Raw genomic sequence first — 26,094 nt, 5'->3', positions numbered from 1 at the left:
TTAATTTCATGAAAAATAAGATCCAATGGATAATCGTTGTCTAGTAATATATTGATGCAAATTTCGAGATTTTTTTGCCAAAAAGATGGATCCGACAGCAAAACTGCTCTATCTATTAAGCTATAGATCGTTCCTATTTTGTGGCAATGAGGATGATGCGAGAAAAACAACAAATATCTTCCTGAAAACGTATCTTTATCCAATCAGTTATAATCTTGTTGTCATCCGCTCTCAACGAAAGATCTAAAAAACTGAGACAAGTCTTTTTCAAGTTCTAAAGTGAACTGAAGTCTACAATGGAAGCTGTTAAACATATATGTTTAACATATGAACTGAAGTCTACAATGGAATAAAGATTTGTTCATGGTTGGCTTTCGTTGTCTCAACAAATTAAACATGTTTATTAAGGTACAGAAGGATATAACCGACATAAATCTAAGGAATAATATTGTCTACAAAATATGCTGTAAAAATTGTAACGCGTCATATGTAGGACAGACAAAAAGACATTTAAGTACTAGAATTAAGGAACACGCAAATAATTTTAAATTAGAATCACCGAGACACTCCGTTGTAACAGAACACATGCTAAAAAATAACCACTTGTTTAAGTGGGATAACGTTAAGATATTAGATTCTGAATCAAGATACCAAAAAAGGTTAATTTCAGAAATGGTTCTTATTAAAAAACAAGTTAATGGCATCAATTTACAGAAGGACACGGAGTGTCTCAACAATTCATATTATTGTTTGTTTGACATTTTGTCGAAAATGACTAATGGACAATAAGTTCGCTCATTCTGCCTCTGCCTACCGAACGTTACAGTCGTTTTTAGCGCTTTGTAGGAATTGTTGGCTTTTTTTGCTTGTGTTAATATTGTCTGGAATCAACATGTGTAATTTATACTTTTTTTACAATACGCATATCGATTTATATTGTTCATAAATTACACGTTTTCCATCGGTTTCGATCTTTTATATTTCTCGACAAGATTTTTTACCATAATTTTGGACTGTTTTTGATTGTACTATTTATTCGTTCACGCTTTAATTATTATGACACATTTTTATAGACAATATGCATTTTTTGTATAGATATTCAATCGGCATCATTTTCTAAATGGTGAATTATATTTTCGTTTGCGTTATTTTACTCATGTCTAAATATTGGTAATTTGGTACGACTGAAGAAGACTATGTATAGTCAAAACGTTTCGAAGTTTGTTTAACACTTCCCACATAGAAATGAAACCTCCAATAGACGTCCATTGGACGTCTGTCATGGAAGTTTGAAATTTCCAGTGGACGTCCATTGGACATCCAATACAGAGCTACTGGAAATCCATAGTTCCGCATTGGGTACGTCCATTGGACCTCCATTGGACGTCGTCAAGGATGTCTACTGGACGTTGTGTGGTTCGTTGATGGAAGATTCATGAAGCCTCGATGGATGTCTGACGGATGTTTCGTGGATCATTACGTATAAAAAAATATATTCTTAACAAAATGCAAAAATATCTTCATTCAAGAATATTTTATACTTAAAATTGAGTATAAATATTTCTTGATTAAATGTATCATTATGTTTCTTATAAATATTTTTTTAAACGTATCATTTTTCTTAAATAAAAGTTTTAATTTGTTCTTCTTTTATCAATTTTTTTTACAGACTGATATAGTTTACCAGTCTTGTATTATATGTCGATGGCGAAATCTTACTTCCTTCTGCGCTCTTGACAAGCCCCTTTTATTCACCAAAAAGTGCATTTTATTTACAAGAAACACATGCCACGTAGCGGCGGGTAATGAAAGTTTTACAGAGCCTTGATGGATGATTGACGGACGTTTTGTGGATCATTAGTAGTGAAGCTTCGATTTCACGAAACGTCTACCAGTCGTCCATCAAGGTTCCGTGAAGCCTCTACTAATGATCCACAAAACGTCCATCAGTCGTCATCAAGACTCCGTGAACTCTCTACCAAGGATTCATGAAACATCCATCAATCGTCCATCGAAACTCCGTCAAACCTCTATTAATTATCCGCGTAACGTACATAATGGATATCTTTTAAGATATTTGACAGAAATTTATTATAGAGGTAAGATAGATCATCTATCTGACTGTCACCATGGAAGTAAATATCCCATAAAGCTATGGAAGTTTAGTAGATCTCTAATGGACGTCCATCTGACCTCCACCATGGAAGTAAACACCCAATGGAGCCATGGAAGTTTACTGGATCTCCAATGGACGTACATCTGACTTCCACCGTGGATATGGACGTCTCATGGATCTATGGAGGTTTAGTGGACGTCCACTGGATGCCAATTTCTATGTGGGTTTGAACACAGTTGTTTTTAATAGCGTTTATTATGATATATTTTTGATTTAAGGGATAAGACCACTGTAATAAATTTTCAGAAAATCAATTTTTTTTAATTCGTTTAAAAGATGTTTTGAACTTCTAGAATAAGGAGAAGAAAGTTTTATGCCAAATTTTTCATTTTTTCACGTCCATAACACATCTTAAAACTTTAAAGGTGTTTTTTTCGAAACACAATTTTTTAAAACGGCACGCAGTATAATTCCAACAATTTTCATTCTATTCACTCCAAATTTTGACTGTATCTTTAAAATAACATTCCGAAGAGAAGTACGTACTGGATTTTTGATAAGTTGATTTTAACATTATTTATTGACAAATAATTGTCCTTTTTTTTTCAAAAATTAAACTTGTTACTTTAAATGCTCGCCAATCACACAAAAATTAATATTTTCAAAATCCCCTACGTATTTCTCTAGCTATACTCATATAGATTAAGAGAAAATTTTTTGTTTTTTTCCAAATTCAAATTTGCATCAGTTACACTGCGTGCCGCAAATTCAACATGCCTCACGGGAATAATTCCAGCGTCGCCATTTTGTACTATTTTTGAATAACTTTTTTTTTTTAATACTTAAAGACATGATTAATAACATCCTTGAATATTATTATTCTTTTACTTTTCCTTCCATTAAAAAAAAATGCAAAAAAACGCTTTATTTTAGATTTTTACATGGTGTTACCCCTTAATAAATTATATTATATTGTGAAAATTGGTATTAGTTCGACATATTGACCTGTTTATCTTATTATTTTTGCTTAGCATTAACGAGCTCTTTATATTTTGTTTATTCTAAATAATTGTTCAAATAAAATAATTTCATAAACTTTTAACTTTATACGTACAATATATTTTTATAGGATTTATTTTGCATGCTAATTTATATAATTATTGAAATTGGCGATGTTAATAATTAATTATACTTTGTAATTTTTATAGTTTTTTCATTTTGGGTTTTTTTTTACTAATCTGGGGAAAAATATAGGCCGGTTTGGGGGATTTACGTTGACGTCATCTGGCCACACTGTCTGGGACTCACTCGCGCTATTGTGATGTGCGCTATCGGGAATTTACTAAATTTTTATGTGCGCTATCGCGATAATGCGCTTTTTACTTTGTGCGTTATTGGGCTAATATGCCTTTTTTACTGTGCGATATCGGGATGTGCGCTATCGGGAAATTGCTAAATTTTTATGTGCTATCAGGATGTGCGCTACCACACCGTGTGCTCACGGCACCTTCTCGCTGTGTGACTTGCTCTTAACTCTGTTGTTTGCTGCTGTCAAACTTTTGACAGTTCGCCGTATTTGACAGTTTTCAGAAACTTTTGACATTTGAGAAAGTATTTGAATAAGAAAAGGAAATATTTGAGAAACAGAAGGAAATTTTATTATGAAAGAGAAAGAGATTAGTGAGAGAGAGACAAAGATAGATAGATAAATAGATGGATAGATGGATAGATGGATAGATGGATGAATGGATGGATGGATGGATGGATGGATGGATGGATGGATGGATGGATGGATGGATGGATGAATGGATGGATGGATGGATAGATGGATAGATGGATAGATAGATAGATAGATAGATAGATAGATAGATAGATAGATAGATAAATAGATAGAGAGAGAGAGAGAGAGATTTGATTTGTTTATTATGCCCAAGCAAAAACTAAAGGGCAAAAATGTAGTAAAAGCAATAAACAAAGCAATAATTGATACAGCAGTATTACAATAATGCGTTACAATACTAAAGTAAAGTGCAGATAAACATTATCTTACAAACTATGTGTACAACTAAAATAGTAATAAAAGTAACTAAATTAACATGAAATTTATGACTTTCAAACGGAACAATCAGTACTGCATGAACAGATGGAACATAAACTATATAATCATAGAAAAAATTATAAATGAGATAAATTGTAACAATACTATATTAAAGAAAATTAAAATTAAGTGACTATAGATAGTAATACGAGGGATGCAAACAAAAGGTCATTCAGTCAACTCAACTCAGATGCAAGAAGGTAAGAATTGAGTCTCTTTAAAGCGTCTAAGCGAAGTAGATTCAGTAATACTGCACGGTAGAGGGTGCCAAAAATAAATTGCAGATAGTTGAAACGAATTTCTATACGTGGAAGTCCTGTGATGCAGAATATGAAAAATTTGAGATGCAGTCGTATGACAGTCCGGTCTCCTTAGTACTGGGTCAAGAAAGGTGAACATTTCAGAAAGATAAGAAGGTGAATGCATGTACAGAATACAAAACATCTGACAACCCAGAAAATAAAATCGTCTATTCTCCACCAAGAGCCAGTTGATGTTTGTATGGTGTAATATGAACATCGAAGCGGAGATCAAAAATGAACCTAATGCAACAATTTACCAGTCGTTGTAAAACCGTATTTAGTTCATCATTAAGCCCAGGCAATAGTAGTCAATATGCGGCCATATAAGAGCAGTAACAAGTTTGATCCTTAATGCACTTCTCCACCAAGAGCCAGTTGATGTTTGTATGGTGTAATATGAACATCAAAGCGGAGATCAAAAATGAACCTAATGCAACAATTTACCAGTCGTTGTAAAACCGTATTTAGTTTATCATTAAGCCCAGGCAACAGTAGTCAATATGCGGCCATATAAGAGCAGTAACAAGTTTGATCCTTAATGCAATTGAAAGAGCATTTTTGTTTTTAAGCTTGTACAATGCGAAGTGGACTCTACGCTAAACTAGCGATATGTGTTTTCTCCAAGATAGATTAGATGTAAGGATCACATCTAGGTTTCTTGCCTCACTAACGTACGGTAATGAAATATGATTGACAGTTATTGGAGGCAGAATATTAAGATCAATATCAATGACATAAGATTTACTAGCTAATATTAATACTTTAGATTTCTCAAGGTTGAATTTTAAACCATTTACGTTACCATAATTGAATATGGCTTGAACGTCTCTTGAAATCAGTTCAAGACCTTGAAGAATGTCACTACGCGGACAAGAGGGGTAGATCTGGGTATCGTCAGCAAATACCATGACGTTGGAGAGAGATAGAACAGTGCTAATATCATTAATATACAGCGAAAACAAAAGCGGGCCTAGCACAGATCCTTGAAGAACATCCGAGGATGTTGACTCCCAAAGTGAACAATTACCCACATCGTCTACAACTGCCTGCTTACGATTCGTAAGATAAAAGAAGATCCATCTAAGAACCAACTCAGAGAAGCCTTCTTTCTCTGCAGCAGAGAAGCCTATTTCCTTCAGTTTAATAAGCAATCTGAGACGTGGAACTGTATCGAAAGCTTTACTAAAGTCGAACAGTATCAAAATAGTTATCAGTCCATCATCTATACCCTTTCTTATGTCATTGCAAACTCACAGAAGAGCGGATTGCGTACTGTAACCTATACGATACGCAGACTGCCTAAGACTCAGGATGTTAAAGCAACATAAGTAATCCATAATTTGTTGAGCAACAATCTTCTCAAAGATCTTCGACAATTCTGGTAAATTTGAAATAGGTCGCGTGTCCGACAGAGAAACCGGAGTATGAATTTTAGATAAAGGTCGTATTAGGGCTCTTTTCCATTCGGATGGGAACACAAGACGTTTCAAGTGAGTAATTGTAAAGCTGAGTCAAACATGATGAAATCTCAGGCCAGGCGATTCGGATAATAAATAAAGATATCCTCTCTGCTTCCGACGCATATGAATTCAGTGGTCCCGCAGAAATCAGCTTAAACACTGTATCAGATAATACAGCAGAAAATACAAATTCAGAACGCTGAGGTGTAGAAGCAACACTACCTATTGCATGCCTAAAGTCAGCATATATGCATGTTTGATGTGTGTTTGAAACTGATGCATAATACAAATTAAGTTGATCTGACGTAAAGAAATGTAGAGGAGATATTGAGGATAATCTCACAAGACCGAGGCGTGCCAGTTCTTTCCATAACTTCGCAGGATCTGTAATATCAGTCAGAGAGTTGAGCTGGAAATCGCTTTTCGCACGCTTGATATCTGCATTAAGGCGATTGCGAAAAAGTCTGTACTTGGCCCAGAAGACTATCTGCTCAGTTGGCTTGTTCATATAACATAGAACGTATACGAAACCTGGCTCGAAGGTCATCAGTAAGCCACGGCAATGGAGATTTTCTAACCTCAAATCTACACAATGGAGCAAACACATCGAATGCATTAAGTAAAGTACTAGATAGTAAGACCTGAAGTTGATCAACACTAGCTGCATCAATCAAACCCCCCGTAGCACAATTGATTAAAGGAACCTTGGCATGAAGATATGTACAAAAGTCTGTAGTATCAATTTTTCTGTAGCAACGACGTGTACGCTTAGCATTAGATTTGATGTTAAATGCATATAATAGTTCAAGAAGATCGTCCCCCGCTATAAAAGGACTAGAGGACATGGTGAACAGTAAGATCTTATCATGGTCGTCTATAATGAAAACATCAAGCCAAGAATCAGTTGAAAAGTTGCATCTGAGTTGACCATATGCATTGACAAAGAAATGACAAATTCGCGGAAATGATTCACTTCAAAGTTGTTGCATAGCAAATTACAATTCAAATCGCTTCTAATAGCAATGTTTTTGTAAAGATGAGAACAACACAGTAAAGTTTCAACAAATTTATGAAAAAGAAGACCCTTTGGCCTTCTATACAACGATACAAATAACAACGATTAGCCGTCCGGACAACGAATTTTCAACATAAGATATTCCGGAGCATTTAAATGATTATCTGATACTAATAGGACCCTAGCCTGAAGCGGTTTATGGATGTAGCATGCTATGCCACCCCCCAACGTTGTTTCACAATCTCTCCTAATTATGAAGTAATTATCAAGCATGACAAGATCATCTGAGATGCCGTCATGCAGCCACGATTCAGAGACCGAAATGATATGATAAAAGTTGGAACTAATGTGTAATGTGATAAAGTCTATATATGCTTTAAGAGAGTTCGCAATAAATTGAGCAATACGCATGTAAGGCAATATTGCGGCATCGCTACTACTCGATGAAGAGTGTGACAGATTACTAGTTGGTCAAACAATTTTGGCTAGATCAGCATCAGAGTCTATACTAATAATTGGTTTATCATCTGAGTGTCTAACACATATTCTGCCACCCTTTACCCACACTTGTAGGCCTTTGCTTTAGCCAACGCTTTGGCTCGCCTAAGTAACTCGTAAGTAGAAAGAGGAAGAAACTCATTGACATAAATATTGTCCCGTCGATCATATCCAAATACGGCAGCAGAAGTCACTGTCCCCCTCTTACATTTAGTCTCGATAATAAAGTCCCGTACTTCCGCTGATTTTAAAGTTATTATAATTGATCTTTTTGCAGGCTTAACCACTGATGAGCAAGAGGTAAGCACATCTCCGGTTAGACCGTGAAGCATTGACCGACTCGCGACCAACATTACCGCTAGGCTTTCTAATTATTTCTCTCGCATTAAGAACAAGCAAGTTCCCACACATATAGCGCTTTGAATAACTTAGTCGATATAGTAGATAGCAAATCAGTTACGCCACGAGGTATTGCAAAACCAATAATGTCAGTTTCATTGAGTTGCGATATTTTCCTCTCTACCCGACTACACGCAGTCGCCGTATCATCAATAGCCGAGGATAAACGAAGATGGTCATTTTCGAGCACAGTTAATCTAGAATTATGATCTTCGACTTTACGTAAAAGCTCAGGGATTGCTTGCAAACTAGATCTAATATCGGCTAAGTCGCATTATGCTCCGCAATGAAGTTGCTCAACTCTTCATCGGTTTTGCAATCAAATCATAGATCTGTTTCAACGTTATACCCGCATCGGAATGCGCTGCCATAGCATTACACGTTACTGTAGACGTAAGCCTCAAAGATACAGAACGTAACTCCCGCTTACAGCACTCGGATGCGGTTCTATATGTTAAATACACGGCACAACAACCAGGGTGAAAACACCTAGAGCACATGTAACACATGTAATCACGTTGGTTGCTGTTTCACGCGAACACTTGTGACACCTGACGTTAGGCATAGAGATAAGTAAGACTATATCGATATCGATCCAGCAGGAACAGCAGCCGCAGCAGCAGAGTAGGCAGTAACATCCGTCGGCAAAACAGGGAACACGCAAGGTTTACATTTGAGTAGATGCGACGAATTAACAGCTCCGGAGCAAACTACCAAATTTCCATGTTCGAAAATGAGGTTAGATCCAAAAGAAAACTTTTCACCACAAAATATGGAGCAGAAATCCAATAAATGCTAAAGATTATTAGTCGAGGTGAAAAGCAATAATTAGCCCTGCTAGGATCTCTGTGAACAAAACCAGCCCGAAGGCAGGAAACAGCAGAAAACAAGATCAAATAGAGAACAGTGAGACAGACAATCGTTCAGTACTTACATGTGCGAGAGAGAGAGAGAGAGAGAGAGATTGATTGATTGATTGATCGATCTTTTATTAGCTTTCTCAGCTATTTTCAATACATACATATACAATCTTATGCTACATCATTTGTGAAAAATTCTTTCAACATTCGTTTAAACATTTCTAAACGATCACAATGTTTAATTTCGGGTGGTAATGCGTTATACATTAACACACCCTTATAAAATAGACTTTTTTGCGCGCTTCTTGTTTTGCAAAATTCATTTGCAATATCCCCCGCCTGCCTAGTTTCGCGTTCTTTTCCTACTATTCTAAGTCTATTACTAAACTGCTCCGGCATCATATTACTTAAGATCTTAAAAATAAATATGGACATATTGCAGTACAGCCTTTGTCTTATGGTCATAAATTACAGCGTTTGGAGCATACATTTAACTTTGGTACGTCTGTCACATTACAATATGACTCTCATCGCTGTATTTTGCGCTTTTTGGAGCCTACTTAGCTGTGTATCTCCCGTATCAATTAGTAGCAACGCACAATACTCAAAGTGAGGTGCTATAATTGTCTTATATATCGTACATCTAGTGTAAGCTGAGATAAAATTCCCTATTTTATTTAAAAAACTTATTTTCTTCCCTATTTTCTTTAGCATGTAATCGCAGTGATCGTTGAATCTAAGTCTATCATCAATAATTACTAACAAAGGAACGGACAGAACTGTCCCTCACCGATTTTAATGAGCTTTGGATATGTTGTAGAACATAAAAAAATATTAGACCCATATATTTTTTTAGCGGCGTATCTCGACGTTTAAGGGTTGAAACCACTCCCCAAAAATAACGCGTTTTTTTGTTTTTGGCAAATATCTTTGAAAATATAAGATTTATGAAAAAATAATTTATGCAAAAGATTTATGGTATTTTATACTCTTTCCAATAGTATATTTAGATTTTCCAAAAATTTCAAACTTTAATTTACCCCATCCTCACCCCTTTTTTTTAATTTTGAAAATTTTGTAAGGACAAAAATTAAAGAAGAAAAAGCCAAATCCATCCAAATATAATAATATATGGGTTCCGTCATTTTCAATTATTAGCAAAACGAGATGACAATCTCGTGCTATAGGCGCCGCACTAGAAGTTGCGTTATTTCTTTAGTCGCATCACATTCTCTCTCTCACTGCCTCTCCTGCGTATATTTTATATTAAAACATAAAAACCTTAATTACATAATACTCAACGTATTACACGATATAAAGTATAAATGCATATACAGGGTGAGTTTTAATGGCTGTCCCAACTTTTTACCATGAGAGATGGAATTACCGACTGCAATCTTAGTACACACATGTACGGCATTTGCATATGTCGTACATATCTAAACGTCTAAATCTAAAGATACAACATATCTAAAGCTCATTAAAATCGGTGAGGGACAGTTCTGTCCGTTCCCTTGTAAGTACTTTATTATTTCTACGCGCTCAATCCCATTTCCATCCAAACATTTCACAATAGTATTTCCTTTCAATTCTTTTCTTATACTCCTAACTAACATATGTTTCGTTTTCCCCCCATTCATCTTCAGTTTATTAGTATTCATCCATTCCTCCACTACATTAAATGCAATATTCAATTTCCTTTTTATCTCCGCACTACTCTCACCTGTTACATATATTAAGGTATCGTCCGCAAACATTTTTATACTACGCACATTCGAGCAAACATTAACAATATCATTCATATATATTATAAACAACAATGGGCCCAATACCGAACCCTGTGGCACTCCGTATTCCGTAGTCAGTATCTTAGACCATCATTAAATCGAACTTGTTGCATTCTATCTTTTAAGTACGACCTAAACCATTCTAGAACTGTTCCTGTAATACCATACTGGTATAATTTCTCTAATAATCTTCCTCTATCAATTGTCTCGAAAGCCCGTTTAAGATCTACAAAAATAACTTCTACTATTTGTCTCTCATTAATAGTCAATTTCCATTCATCTATAACTGTTTGAATTGCTGTTTCACACGAATAATTTTTTCTGAAGCACGACTGATGTTCCGTTATGATATTATTACTTTCTAAGTAAACTTCAATTTGTTTTTTAACTGTTATCTTTAATACCTTCTCATATATTAAAAGCATATTAATATGCCTATAATCACTTGCCTTCTTAGGTTCCTCTACTTTTGGTATTGGAATTATCGTGAATGTTTTCCACTCTTCCAAAAAACAACCCTCGCTCAATGACTTATTTATTATAATACAATACTCTTCTCCTATGACACACAACACTGTTTTTAATATATCGCTAGTTAGTTCCTTCTTCTGTACCTTTCTTTTTTGGTAATTCCCTAATGATTACTTTTAACTGTTCTGTCGTAATTGACTCAAATTTTTCCAACTCTCTTTTCAAAACAATAAATAATTCTCTTATTTGTACTCGTTGTATAATTCCTATCTATAGATTTTATTATGTCCTTAATACTCAGTATATAAGTTAAATTTATCAGCTATACCGCACTCTATATTATTGTCTAATATCTCAAAATCTACATATATTTTCTACACCTTTCGCGCCTATTGGTCCTCTAATAATTTTTTTTAGTGTTTTCCACATAGTTGTGGGATTGTTACTATTATGATCAATCATGCTTTTATAGTATACTTTTTTCTTTGTTCTAATTAAATTAACTACTGCATTTCTTTCAATTTTAAATTGTTGCCAGTTTTGTTCCGTGCTATCGTACAGTGCTTTTTTATACGCCTCATCTCTTTTAAGGCGATTTTTGGCGATCGTTTGGTACATGTACCAAAGCGTACCAAACTGTACCAGAACCAATGAGATATAAATAAACTTTTATTTTATTGGTTCTGATAGTTTGGTACATGTACCAAACGATCGCCAAAAATCGCCTTTAGTCGCTAACTCTTCTGTTTCCTTTGAATACCATTTTTTCCCTCTCCATATCTTCGGTATTCTAAAAATTTTCTTAGGTGCCGAGATATCAAGCGCATCTACTATACTATTGATTAATTCCTATTGATGGATTCCGTGCTCTTATATTAATATCTAACTCTTGTTTTTTTCCTAGGTTACTCTCCACTAGCTTAACAAATTCATCCGCATTATATCTACTATAATCCCTACCACTGAATTCTTTATATTTATTTACAATCTTGTTTATATTTATCACGACTTTTATCCACGCATGATCCGTTATCTTAGGTTCATAATCTACTAATACATTTATTTCTTTATTCGCAAAAACTAGATCTATAATTGTTTTACTATTGTCGGTAACTCTCGTTGGTTTATCAACATATTGCTTCATACCTAGACTTTGCACAGTCGTTAGTAGTTTATTTGTACAAAAAGAATCTGTCATACAATCTATATTAAAGTCTCCTAATATTATACACTCTTTTTTTATCGTTAATTCTTCTAATATTTCCTCTAAGAATCTTATAAACTCTCCATGTGACGCACTCGGTGAATGATATATTATCATATAAACAATTTAAACTCCTTTAAACAATTTCTCTTTTACTTCTATTACAACGCACCAAACGATCCTTTCTAATTTTTTCGATGCTACTATCTCATACTTGATATCGTCTCTTATACAGGGTGTTCCAGATTAACCGGAGGAGCCGGCATGTACGTATTCCTCATGAAAAACTGAGTCGAAAATGTCAGTAGCAAAATCTTGAGGGATCATTAGTTTTCAAATGGTAAGCCTTTGAAACCTTCCAACCACAGGCCGTGAAGCTCGCGCTGTCAGGCGCGGCGCAACTAAGCGGCCGGCTAGTCGCTTTGACGAGTATCGCTAAACGGTACCGAACGAGTATAAATCTGTGAAATCTCTATTAATATTTGTTGCTATATTCTTAAATCGAGTCCTATTTAATTGACAAAAAGTAATATCAATTGTAAATTCGATAAAACACCATTTATATCAATAAAAATTATGTGTTTCTGAAATACGTTTTATGTATAAATAAATTAATAAATAAAATCAATATTAATTAAATTATTTAATCAAATAATATTAAAAACATCAGTCGACAACATTTCCAAAACTTTTTTTCAAAAAGTTCTGTCACAAACAGTATTAAAAAACATTTACATTTGAAATTTGCATTTGATGTAAATAAATATTTCATATTTAGGAAATGAAATGAACGAAATTCCGAATTATAATATAAGAGGAAAAGGAAGTAATACTGTGAAGGCATCGACGTAAGTAAATAATAAGTATTATTATTACAAATTACATTTTGAATATTTTAGAAACTTTTAGAGTAGGTGTTCGAAATGGCCACCACCCATTTCAATACAAAGCTGAGCACATCTAATCAAATTTTTTCTTGATCGTTGTATCATTTCAGGCGTAATGGTTGCAAGCGCCTCATCAATTAAAAGTTTAAAAAGTTTAAAAGTTTAATATTTTTCTAAAATATTATTCAAAATGTAATTTGTAATAATAATACTTATTATTTACTTACGTCGATGCCTTCACAATATTACTTCCTTTTCCTCTTATATCATAATTCGGAATTTCGTTCATTTCATTTCCTAAATATGAAATATTTATTTACATCAAATGCGAATTTCAAATGTAAATGTTTTTTAATACTGTTTGTGACAGAACTTTTTGAAAAAAAGTTTTGGAAATGTTGTCGACTGATGTTTTTAATATTATTTGATTAAATAATTTAATTAATATTGATTTTATTTATTAATTTATTTATACATAAAATGTATTTCAGAAACACATAATTTTTATTGATATAAATGGCGTTTTATCGAATTTACAATTGAATATATTTTTTGTCAATTAAATTGGACTCGATTTAAGAATACACCAACAAATATTAATAGAGATTTCACAGATTTATATTCGTTCGGTACCGTTTAGCGATACTCGTCAAAGCGACTAGCCGGCCGCTTAGTTGCGTCGCGCCTGACAGCGCGAGCTTCACGACCTGTGGTTGGAAGATTTCAAAGGCTTACCATTTGAAAACTAATGATCCCTCAAGATTTTGCTACTGACATTTTCGACTCAGTTTTTCATGAGAAATACGTACATGCCGGCTCCTCCGGTTAATCTGGAACACCCTGTATATAAAGCAACCCCCCCCCCTCCGTATTCTATTTTCCGCGTCGCATCTAAGCACACTGTACCCCGGTACACTTATTTCACTATCTTCAATTTCAGCAATCAGTCTAGACTCCGACAATGCTATGAGTGCAGGATTTAATTTTACACTTGATAAGGATTCAAATCTAGGGTCAAAACGTAGTGTTTCATTGATTTGAGAATAAATCTAGCCAGTAAAGTCGAACCAATACTATTTTCAAATTTAATTTCTTCATAATCTGGTGCTGTATCTCGTCCTTGTGTGCCATTAAACTTTGCGCATTTGTATATATTATTTATTCTTCTTCCTTCTGTAGTTGCTATTTTTTGGCTTCCCATCCACCTCTCTTCTCCTCTACGATAGCCCTCTTATATGTCGGACATTCCGGATCCAGAGCATTATGATCGTCTTTTATGTTTAAATTATGTTTTTATTTTAAACATACAATTTACACATATGTTATGCTTCTCTCTACATTCATTTGCTTTATGCTTTCCTGTACATTTATGACACGTTTCATCTCTCGTAGTTTTTTGAAATGTAATCCCCAGCACTTGAAACATCTCTTTATGCTGAAGTGATTGAACATAGGACATTTTCTCCAGCCTATATTCAGCTTTTCTTTTTTTGACATCAATTCATGTGTTACTTCATCTACTTCAATTATTATAGATCTACCTTCTTTTCCTTTCCTTCTAGGCTGACTATCATGCATATTTTTTCTTTTCGGGATTTTCTTAACTATGCTTATACAAGATTCACCAATACTATTCTGTTTCTTGATTGTATCCATTAATTCTTCATCATCATCCAACTCTATTTCTTCTTTGCTAATATTGACAATTTTTATTTTCGGCTTCTTTTGTAGTGATTCTGTAACATTATAATTGTCACCTAGCTTATACTGTATTACATCTTTTAATTTATCTATTTCTCCGGTCTCACAGCTTAGAATTACTGTGCCTTCTCTTCCTTTTGGTACCTTTGTTATCCTCATTGGCATATTCTTAACCACTTCGTCGGCAGGCGAAATTTCACTGTTCGTGCCCCTGTGGGCAAGAAAAAAAAAGTAATCGCAAATCAAAGATATTTTGTATCTAAAAGCTTTCGGGGTCGCTGATTACGAATCAGACATCAGAATTTTAAAATTTAAAATGGCGGATTTAATATGGCGGACCAAAAATATTTTAATTTAATTTATTTGGATAAGATTTATAATACAGGGATTTTTGAATTGCTAAATTTGGGTTCATTTTGGGTCCACCATTTTAAATTTTAAAGTTTTGACTTCAAATTTGTACTCAGCGCTGAAAAAACCCCTAGATACCAGTTTTTACAACAATCGGAATATTTTAATTATTTTGGGTCCGCCATTTTGGATTCGTACTCAGCGACCCAAAAAACCCCTAGATACCAACTTTCATAATAATTGGAAAATTTTGATTATTTTGGGCCCGCCATTATGAATTTTGAAGTTTGGACCTTGGATTCATATTCAGCGACACAAAAAATCTTTGGATATCAATTTTCATGCAAATCGATCCAGCCAATTAAAAAATAAATAATGTGCGCTATATGGCGTCAATGCTCCCTGGGGCACACATTTTCCGCGCCATACGGCGTCAATGCCGACAAAGTGGTTAATATCAACCTTTTCTTTTATTATTATTTTTAGTGGTCCCACTTTCTTGCTGAATCTTCGGTTTGATAATTATGATGTTTTCCTTCTTTTTCTTCATAGCCTCACTATAACTGCCGCGCATTTTCCGCTGACGCCTGTATTCCTCCTCGTATTACTTTTCGTAAGTCTTCCATTTCTTGTTTAATAGCTTTTATTTACTCTTGCACTGTCTCCTTAATCAGCACTTTTATTTCTCGTTTGCATGCCATTTCATCATATTTTTTTCACTGTCAATTGCAGTAGCAGAGAGTGCATCCGGTCTCCTCTGGTGGAACTGTCAGGCAGAGTGATCCCAAGACTAACAAACTCGACGATAAAATATATTATGCACTTTTGACTGACAAGGGAACCTCGCGAACCCAAAAATTCTGATTTTAATGAAACTTGGCATAAATGTAGAGAAGGCAAATACATGAATTTAGAAATTTTTAGTTGGTGCTTATAAACGGTTTGAAGGGGTGAAACCACCCTTCAAAGATGAGACATTTTTATCTTTTCTCGATATATCTCTTAACCCATTACTTCCCAAGTGGACATTTTATAGTCGATTGGTTTTCGGCTCAGAAAAATGATAAGATCACATGAAAACTTAAAACAAAATATGCTCTTTACGTAAAAAGAGTTGCTTTTTCAGATTCCGGGGTCAAAATTTTAAAATTTTCTATTGGAAATTAAATATGGCGGCTCAAAGTTGATATAAATTTTTTCATTGACTATTGATTTTTTATAGTAGAAAACTTCAAAAAATTTTGTCCATGACTGTTGTAAACGATTGAAGTGACGGAGTTTGCCTCTTTAAAGTATAAACTATAATTATTAATTGATTTTTTTAAGTAGTTCAAGTAGTTCAAGATGGTGGATGCAGTATGGCGTCTAAATACATGGAAATTATATTTTATTGTGATATATGTGAATGAGCAGTCATTTCTCACGTTTTCGAGGTCGCTGAGTACGAATCTTTGGTCAATTAGTCATTTTTCAAAATGGCGGATACAATATAGCGTCAGAATACACGAAAATTAGATTTTGTTGCAAACTATGTGTATCATATTACATCCGCCTTTCGAAAGATATAAATCAAACTCAAGATTCATATTCAGCGACCTCAAAAACATATACAATCAGTACCCACGCACATAGCTCACAGTAAAATATGATTTTCGTGTATTCTGATGGCATATTGTAGTCGCTATTTTGAAAAATAAAAAACAGACCCAAAATTTGTTCTCAGCGGTCTCTTAAATATATAAAATAAGTACTCGGAGGCATAGTTTTTAATAAAGTATGATTTTTATGGCATATTGTATCCGCCATTTTGAAAAATGAGTAATTGACTAAAGATTCGTACTCAGCGACCTCGAAAATGTGAGAAATGACTATTCACACACATATATCGCAAAAAATTTTATTTTCATGTATTTGGACGCCATACTGCATCCACCATCTTGAACTATTTGAACTACTTAAAAAAATCAATTAATCATCATAGTTTATACTTTAAAGAGGCAAACTCCGTCAATCGTTTACAACAGTCATGGACAAAATTTTTCAAAGTTTTCTACTATAAAAAGTCAATAGTCGATGAAAAAATTTACATCAACTTTGAGCCGCCATATTTAATTTCCAATAGGAAATTTTGAAATTTTGACCCCGGAATCTGAAAGAGCAACTCTTGTTACGTAGAAGAGCATATTTTGTTTTAAGTTTTCATATGATTTCATCACTTTTCTGAGCCGAAAACCAATCGACTATAAAATGTCCGCTTGGGAAGTAATGGGTTAAACTAAACAAAAAATAAAAGTTTCATACAAAAATTTTACAGTATAAATATTTCTATTTAACTATGCTATTTATTTTTTCAAAAACAATTTTTTTCAAAAAAAAAAAAACTTCAAAAAATAAATTTTTTTCTGGAAAAATAAATATCATAGTTAAATAGAAGTATTTATGCTGTAAAACTTTTGTATGAAACATTTTTTTATATTTTGTTTAGTTTGCGAGATATATCGAGAAAACGCAAAAATGTCTCAACTTTGAAGGGTGGTTCCACCCTTTCAAACCGTTTTTGAACTAAAATAGAGAATTTCTTATTTATTTATAAATTAATGTATTTATCCTCCTCTACATTTATGCCAAGTTTCATTAAAATCAGAAAATTTTTCGTTTGGTCTTATAAACGGTTTGAAGGAATGAAGAAACCACCCTTCCAAGGTTGAGACATTTTTACCTTTTCTCGATATATCTCGTAAACTAAACAAAATATAAAAAAATGTTTTATACAAAAGTTTTACAGCATAAACACCTCCATTTAACTACGCTGTTTACTTTTTGAAAAAAAATTTTTTTTAAATTAAAATAAATTTTTAATAAAATTGACTTTTATGTACTTTATAGCATTTATAAAGTAATTATACAATCTTATACTACGTTTTATTTATATTATCTATGTGTATATTATGTGTGTTATATATTATATATATTATAATATTGTTGCGCTTACGCACTCTCTCCCACTCGCGACGCAGTTACACAAAAGAAATAGCCGGCTGTTTCGTTTAAACTTGAAACTTTATTCTCTCGTAGAGATACATTATAACCGTACACGTCCACTCGGTTCGAAATCTCAAACTCAACTCTCCCTTGACAACACGTCAACATCCGTAGTCAAGAGACAACGTTCTACGGAGAAATCCCGATGCATCGAACGACTCGGGCGCAACAATACTATACATTTATATTATCTGCATTCCTGTATTAGTTTTTATCTAACAGTTGCGCAATATTAGAGTAGTCACGTTGCTTTTACACAGTGTTCATTCTGTCTACGTCACATATTTCACATTCAAGTTTATTGTCATGTCATGGTATGTATCATATATGAAATAGAAATCACGTATTAATAAAAGTTTGGTATCTTTATTAATAATGTTACGCGTCATTTTCACATCAGTATCACATCTAACGTGTGTTTGATTTTTCTGTTAGATTGTTTTTAATTAAGCGAAGCATAATGTTACACATACATGTTGCGAATGTTCTTAATATGTTAATTATTTTATTTCAAATTATACATATTCCACCAATAAATAAAAGCCTATAAATGAAAGATAGGGATGCAGACAATATAAATGTATAGTATTATAACATAGATAATATATAACATACATAATATACACATAGATAATATAACTAAAACGTAGTATATAAAATAGTATAATTACTTTATAAATGCTATATGCATAAAAGTCAATTTTATTGAAAATTTATTTTAATTAAAAAAAATTTTTTTTTCAAAAAATAAACAGCGTAGTTAAATGGAGGTATTTATGCTATAAAACTTTTGTATGAAACATTTTTTTATATTTTGTTTAGTTTGCGAGATATATTGAGAAAACGCAAAAATGTCTCAACTTTGAAGGGTGGTTTCACCCCTTCAAACCGTTTATAAGCACCAACTGAAAATTCCTGAATTCATGTATTTACTCCCTCTACATTTATGCCAAGTTTCATTAAAATCAGAATTTTCGGATGATTCGCGAGATTCCCTTGTGAGATCAATAGAAATCCAGCTTCATACAAAGAAACCATGTCTATGAATGAAAGACATAAATGGCAAAAAGTAGTCAATGACAAACTGAATTCAATGGAAAAGAATAAAATGTGGAAAATAATTGATAGACCTAAAACTAGTGGAAAAGGAAGAAAACTAAAATTTTAATAATTTTTTTCCCCGATTCCAAATAGGTGTTCAAAAAGAAGTAGTCAACGGAAAAACAAAATACAAAGCACGACTGGTCATCAGGAATTTCAAACACGAGAATAAATATGATGACTGAAACTTATGCGCCTGTTTCACGACTGTCAACAGTGCGTTTAGCAATATCCATTATTATCAAATATGATCTTCATGTTTGCCAATTTGACATCAAAACAGCTTTTTTGAACGGAACCATAAACGAAGAAATTTTAGTGGAAATATGGAAATATAAAAATTCCGGAGGGAGCTCATTACTCAGAGGACTTTAGAAAAACGAAGGTCTGTAAAATTGAACGTGCTCTTTACGGATTACGCATTAGCCCCAAGAGATGGAATGAGTGTTTTACGGAGTCTGTCAAAAGGACCGGCTTAAAAGCAAACAACAGTAAATCTTGCCTTTTCATGTGGAGGGAAGGTTCTTATTCTTCTGCTCTATGTGGAAGACATGTTAATGGCAGGTAACTGTAAAAGAAAGCTGTTGGAAGTTAAAACAAACTTGATGAATGATTTTCAAATGACCGACATAGGGGAAGCAAGGACATTCCTAGCTATCAACATCAGTCGAAATAGAAATAAAAAATTGTGACCTTAAGTCAAGAAGCATATATCGACAAAATGTTAAAACGTTTTGGATTTGAAGAAATGCACCCTGAACGAAAGCCTATGGTGATAACATAAGTAGCCAACCGGGAACACAAGTTAAGAGAGGAGCCTGACGATGAGAAATCCCTGGCTGAGATGGAGGCATCAAGGAATATTCCTTATAGAAAGACTATAGGTTCTCTGCTTTACCTTGCAAATGCAACACGACCAGACATTTCCTACGCGATGAACGTGTTAAGTAGACACCAGATAAATTTGACTGAAGATGACTGGGTGTTAAACGAGTGTTTAAATATCTAAAAGGAATCAAGAATCAAGGTTTAAATTTCCTAGCTAAAGGAAATGATTTTGAAGCCTTTTCGGATGCAAGCTTTGCGGATTGTAAAGGAAACTTGACAACGTATGGATTTGTCAAGCTTTTCAGTGATTAGAGAACGCATAAGCAACCTTATGACAAGTGTAATGTATGAGATTTTCCTATTTACTATATTGTACTTAGTTTATAATGTTTGTAAGTTTTGTTAAATCTATTGCACGTGGATGAGCTTCCTTTGCTGAAGTAAATAAACCGACGATGTGGTCGGGAGGGAGTGTTGGAATAGTACTGTATTCGGCGTCCACAGCGTGTTTCGTTCCGCCCTTCTCACTACCTTTTCTACCTTTCGTCGTAGCTGTCCTGACACTTGCACGACACTTGTCCGACGTCATCCTACGAATGAATACGGAATACTCCCTACTTTTGTTATAAGAATGTCTTTGTTATACGGATGAATACTGAATACTTTACAAATGTTCACGAATGTTAACCATTAAAGATTCTTTTATACAATACGTGATTAATTTGTTGTTCTGTCCAAATTCTATCGTCAGATAGTCTGGGTAGCTTTAGTCGCCTGGTTAATTAGAGGATGCCAAGAGTCTCGTGACTTCTCCGATGTTCTGTCGAGCCAGATCAGCTTCCAGAGAAGATAGGAAACCCTTGGTTCTAATGGCTTCGTGTTCTCTTGATGGTCCAGATATTCCGGGTAAGGGTATGACCTTGCGGTCCGGTCTTCTTCTCCGCAGTGGATAAGGAGACCAAACTGCAACTTCCTCCGAGATGCGAAGGCCCAGAAGCTCTCTCCAAGTGACACAAATGATACTACACTTTATTAGGTAAACTCAGTGAACTCACCCAATATAGGGAGAGATGACTCGTCGCTGTGATCTTTTTTTATGATCCTTGTGTAAACCTTCACACGAGGACAGCGCCGCGCCGTCGCCTAGCGGTGGTCTCGCAAACTACTCGCGGCTGTCGCGGCCGGTGAAGCTGCACGCATGTACGCATTGCACTGTAGTGTACGGTAACCGTCACATTCTTCCGAAAAGTTTCAGTCGTCAAGATTATAGTTGTTTTTTTAGTAATTTAATAAATGGCCATTTAACGGCTTTTGTGAGGTTAGTAAAAAACCTTGATCTGATTGGCCAAAACAGGATTCAGATTCAGTAACCCCAAAAACATAAGGATATCGTGGTCTAGTCCGTCATACATACAACTTTTTTTGTGTACCTATGTTATTTAAAGCTTACTTTTTCTAAATCTTTTATTTAATAATAACTGTAAAATAATGAGGGAGAGGTAGAGGGAGAGGGAGAGGGAGAGGGAGAGGGAGAGGGAGAGAGCAATAGTTTTGTAAAGATAAAATAATTAATATATTAGGTATATATAATATATATGTTAACATATATATAATATATATGTTGTGACGTGCGATTTTCGTCCGTCACAAGGACGGCCCGGTCCGGAATGGCCCGATCGGGAAAGGTCATTTGGGGCCGCTCCTTACCTTGAGGGGGAAGGCAGTCTCTTCTTTTTGTGTTAAATATTGTTATAAAGTATTTAGGAATCCGACAAGCGAAAGTCGCGATTCGCGAAAGAAGTGATGTGCCGGAAAGATCCCATGTAATAAAGGAGCAGCCGTCGAGGGACAGCGAGGAGAATTGCAGGAGCGGCTGAGCGGCGGGATCCCGGACTATCGAAAAGCAGGGCAAGTATACGATCAGAGTTATCATGACAGAAGAGTGAAAGATCGTGAGGCGGTCGCTACAGTATATCGCCTCCTCATAGAAATCGGGGAGAATGCGCCGAAAGGAGCGGGATGTTCTCGAGGACGATGCCGGGGGAAATTAGCGTGCGCCTCATACTCCATGAAGCCGAGTGGAGAACCCCAGCCGGAGCAATCAACGATGGTCGGAAAGGCCGGGGCCTGATCAACCCCGAGCCAACCTCACCAGGAAATAAGGATCTGGCAGCAGGCCATCGGCCCGTGAAGACTAGCGGCCTTCAAATTGCGCGGCGTCGAGACCGGAGGCGTCCTCGGTCCGTAGGAGCGGAGAAAAGGAAGCGACGCCCTATCAATAGGAAGATCCCTGTGCGCGAATCGATGCGCGGATCAAGGACAATGCGCAAATCCTAATCGATGCCCGCGGTGTCCCCGCTCGCTCACGCCGACTCACTGTTCGGCGAGACGAGATAGAGAGCGGTTCAGCGGTCCCCGACGATGTCGCACGGACTGTAAGGTCACCACTTCGACCACGCGGTAAGGACGGAGACGGCCGGCCCGGCATTTCGCGAGAGATTATCGACTAATTGCCCTACCGAGCGCTCGGTGGGAAAATTGAGAATAATCGCGGAATAAATTTACCGAGGTTAGACTCACCGTACAGTAGGGCCGTGTCGATCTCCGTCTCCTAGATATAATACTTTCGCCTATCGTTTCCGCTCTCGGGGAAAATGTCGAGCCGACAGTCAGATTGTAAAAAATAGAGTGTAGCGACGGGATAGTACGTAGAGCGTTTTTACCGGGATTCACTCGCCGTTTGAAAATACCGAGAGCGCACGGGTCGTATGCATTGTACCGAGGAGAGATCCCGTAGGAATTCTGAGATACGCGTGATAAGCAGAATATCTATCCCGGACGCCGTTAGAGCCAAACGTGTTGTATTGTTAATACCAAGTAATAGTTAGACGTCGATTAAGCGTAGAGATTTCATTGTGTCGCGAATGTTATATCGAGTCACGTGAGAAAAAATGTTTAGTGGCTGCCATGTATTCTTCGTTCTCATTTGTTAATTTTGGATCTTCAATATATTATTCTTATATTTATTAAATTAATGACTATTTAATACCAAGACATCTCCTCTCCTGTTCCGCGAAACGAAAGAACCTCGCCCCTCTACCACTTTGTATAGAGACGGACTAGCCGACACTTAGCTGTCGTGTACAGAGTGCTTTGTGAGTTTTGCGCGGCACGGATTTCCGCGCCTGGCGCCCAATTAAGAGTTAGAAAAAATTTAGAGCACGACGAAGTTGCTGACGCGATCGGAATTCACATCGCAAAGTTTTGTTTTTATAATGCTGTTACATAAGATATTTTGCTGATATCGTAACAGTTCCATCTTAGTAGCATATGCGCAACTATATGCATGTTTGAAGTCATATCTTCTCTCCTCTCTGGGCTTTGCTATCAATTTCCGCAAATCGGAGCTCGAACCTTCGTATGAGCAAAAGTATCTGGGCTTCATTTTTAACTCTACTCAGCAGTCGGTTGCCATTCCAGAGCAACGTCGTCGTAATCTTTACTCTCTCGTTTCTAGCTTATCAAAAAAGTCTCGTTGTTCGATCCAAGACTTCGCGAGCATGATTGGCTCTCTTGTATCTGTTTGTCCAGCAGTTCAATACGGCCTTCTTTATACTAAAGCTTTTGAGAGAGAAAAATTTTTTGCCTTAGAAAAATCCTCAAATAACTTTTCGGCAGAAATAAAACTCCCCCTCTCACTCAAAGACGATTTTCTTTGGTGAATTTCAGTTTTATCGGATTCTCACCAAAAGAATTTCATTCGTTCAGGCAATTATGTCTTGGAAATTTTTTCAGATGCGTCACTCACCGGCTGGGCTCTATTAATCGTACCCATGGATGGTGGTCTGAAGAAGATCGTCACCTTCATATTAATGTTCTCGAATTAAAGGCAGCTTTTTACGCTCTCAAGTCCTTTGCGTCTACGTGCCGAGACTGTGATATTCTTCTGAGGCTCGATAACACGACTGCTTTATCGTACATCAATCGTTTTGGCTCTGTTAAATTTCCTCTCCTTTTGTCGATTGCAAAGGATATCTGGCAGTGGTGCGAGAAGAAAAATATTTTTCTTTTTGCATCCTATATATCCTCGTCTGAGAATGTTGTCGCGGATAGCAAATCTCGGGGTTTGGATACAAATACCGAATGGTCTTTGTCAGAATTAGCCTTTAATAAAGTTTTTCAACGTTTTGGCCCCTTCAAAATCGACCTCTTTGCTTCTATTGTAAATGCTAAATGCGACACTTACGTTTCCTGGCTCCCAGATCCCGGATCTTTTGCAGTCGACGCTTTCACCTTTTCTTGGAAAGGCTTTTTCTTTTACGCCTTCCCTCCTTTCATTTTACTTTCCCAAGTGTTACGCAAAATTTATGATGACAAAGCTGAAGGTGTTGTCATTGTGCCATGGTGGCCTTCGCAGCCCTAGTTCCCTCTTTTCCAGCGTATGTTAATTGAAAAACCTCTTATTTTCTCTCCGTCTAATAATCTTCTCTCCGCACCTCTTAGGTCCCAACATCCAGCGGCAAACTCCCTTTTCCTGGCTGCAGGAAATGTATCTGGCAAGCTTTTGAAGCACGACGAGTTCCAGAACCGGCACTGAATGCGATGCTTGCCTCGCTCGCCCCTTCAATTATTCAACAATACTCTCGCTCTCTATGATCATGGTGGATTTTTTGCCATAGTCGCTCGACCGATCCATTCTCCCCAGGAGTAGAAGACGTCCTCGCCTTTTTGGCAAGGGAATTAGGTAGTGCCGGCTCTTATTCAACTCTTAACACTTCGAGATCCGCGATATCTTTAGTTTCCGCAAACGAGATTGGCGATCACCCATTAGTACGGCGCTTCTGCAAGGGAGCGGGTGTTCTAAAACCCCCGCGTCCTAAATATGATTTTATATGGAACCCAGCACCAGTAATTGCTAAGCTAGGTTCTCGGTTTCCTCACCAGAAGCTTCCTCTAGATATTATTACGAAAAAGCTTGTTTTGCTGCTTGCGTTATGCTCTGGCCAGCGTTGTCAACGTTGGCCGCGATCAAGGTCTCTCAGACATCTCTGACCTCAAAAAAAATTTTTATTTGTATAACGGATCGTTTAAAAACTTCGGCACCGGGTCGTTCTCAACCTTTACTTTCTTTTTCGCGTTTTTCGGGTCACGATAATTTATGTTTAGTAGCGCTCATTTCAGATTATCTGGAGCGTACTGCGAGCTTGCGGCCGGAAGGTTGTGATTCCTTGTTTATTTCTTTAAAACGACCCTTTGACCCGGTGGGAAGCCAGACTATAAGTCGTTGGATTCGGAGTGTTTTCGCGATCTGTGGGGTAGACAGCTCTTTTACGGCGCATAGCACCCGCCACGCGTCTACATCTTTTGCAGCCAAACAGGGAGTTCCTGTGGATTTTATAAAGAGAGCCGCGGACTGGTCAGGGGAGTCGCGTTTTGGTAATTTCTATAATCGTCCAATTATAGATTCTAACGCGTTCGCTAATTCTATTTTATCTGCGAGTATCTCCTCTGCATAGCCCTTAATTAGACAATTTTTTCTTTCTTTAGTTAATTAAAAAAAAAACGACTTTTCTTTACTTCTTTAATGTGGCCAGTTAATTCGCGTTTTGAACATCTACATAATTAAATATCTATCCGGACGAGATCCTAGGTATAATTTACGGATTAAACGAACTCACCGAGTGAAGTTCGATCGTAATTATGCTGGAAGTCTCGTCCGGATGGACTTTCCCTCCCTGCTTCCTGCTTCGCTTTTAACTGTTCCCATCCAATTTTTTGAGTTTGCGACTTACTGGCCTTTACTATTTTTGAACAATGAAGAATTATGGCGGACGTACGCGTATCTATGTACGCGCGCGTATCTAAGGAGCGCACGGACCGGAGTAGGCTCTTCGGACGCCTTTTTTACTTTTGTTTTTTAAAAAATTCTGTTGATACGACGTGCAGGGACGCACTACATAGTTAAATATTCATC

General features: G+C 36.1%; 1 protein-coding gene across 2 annotated transcripts in view; it reads right to left on the bottom strand.

Moving 5' to 3' along the window:
- The window catches only part of LOC105838388 (ADP-ribosylation factor-like protein 13B), an 88,267-nt gene that overhangs the window by 21,522 nt on the left and 40,651 nt on the right, over nucleotides 1-26,094 (bottom strand). The window lies entirely within an intron of this gene.

The sequence above is a fragment of the Monomorium pharaonis genome, chromosome 8, assembly GCF_013373865.1.
Source record: "Monomorium pharaonis isolate MP-MQ-018 chromosome 8, ASM1337386v2, whole genome shotgun sequence".
NCBI lineage: Eukaryota > Metazoa > Arthropoda > Insecta > Hymenoptera > Formicidae > Monomorium > Monomorium pharaonis.
Note: the sequence above shows the minus strand (reverse complement) of the source record. Positions and strands in the feature narration are given on the sequence as shown.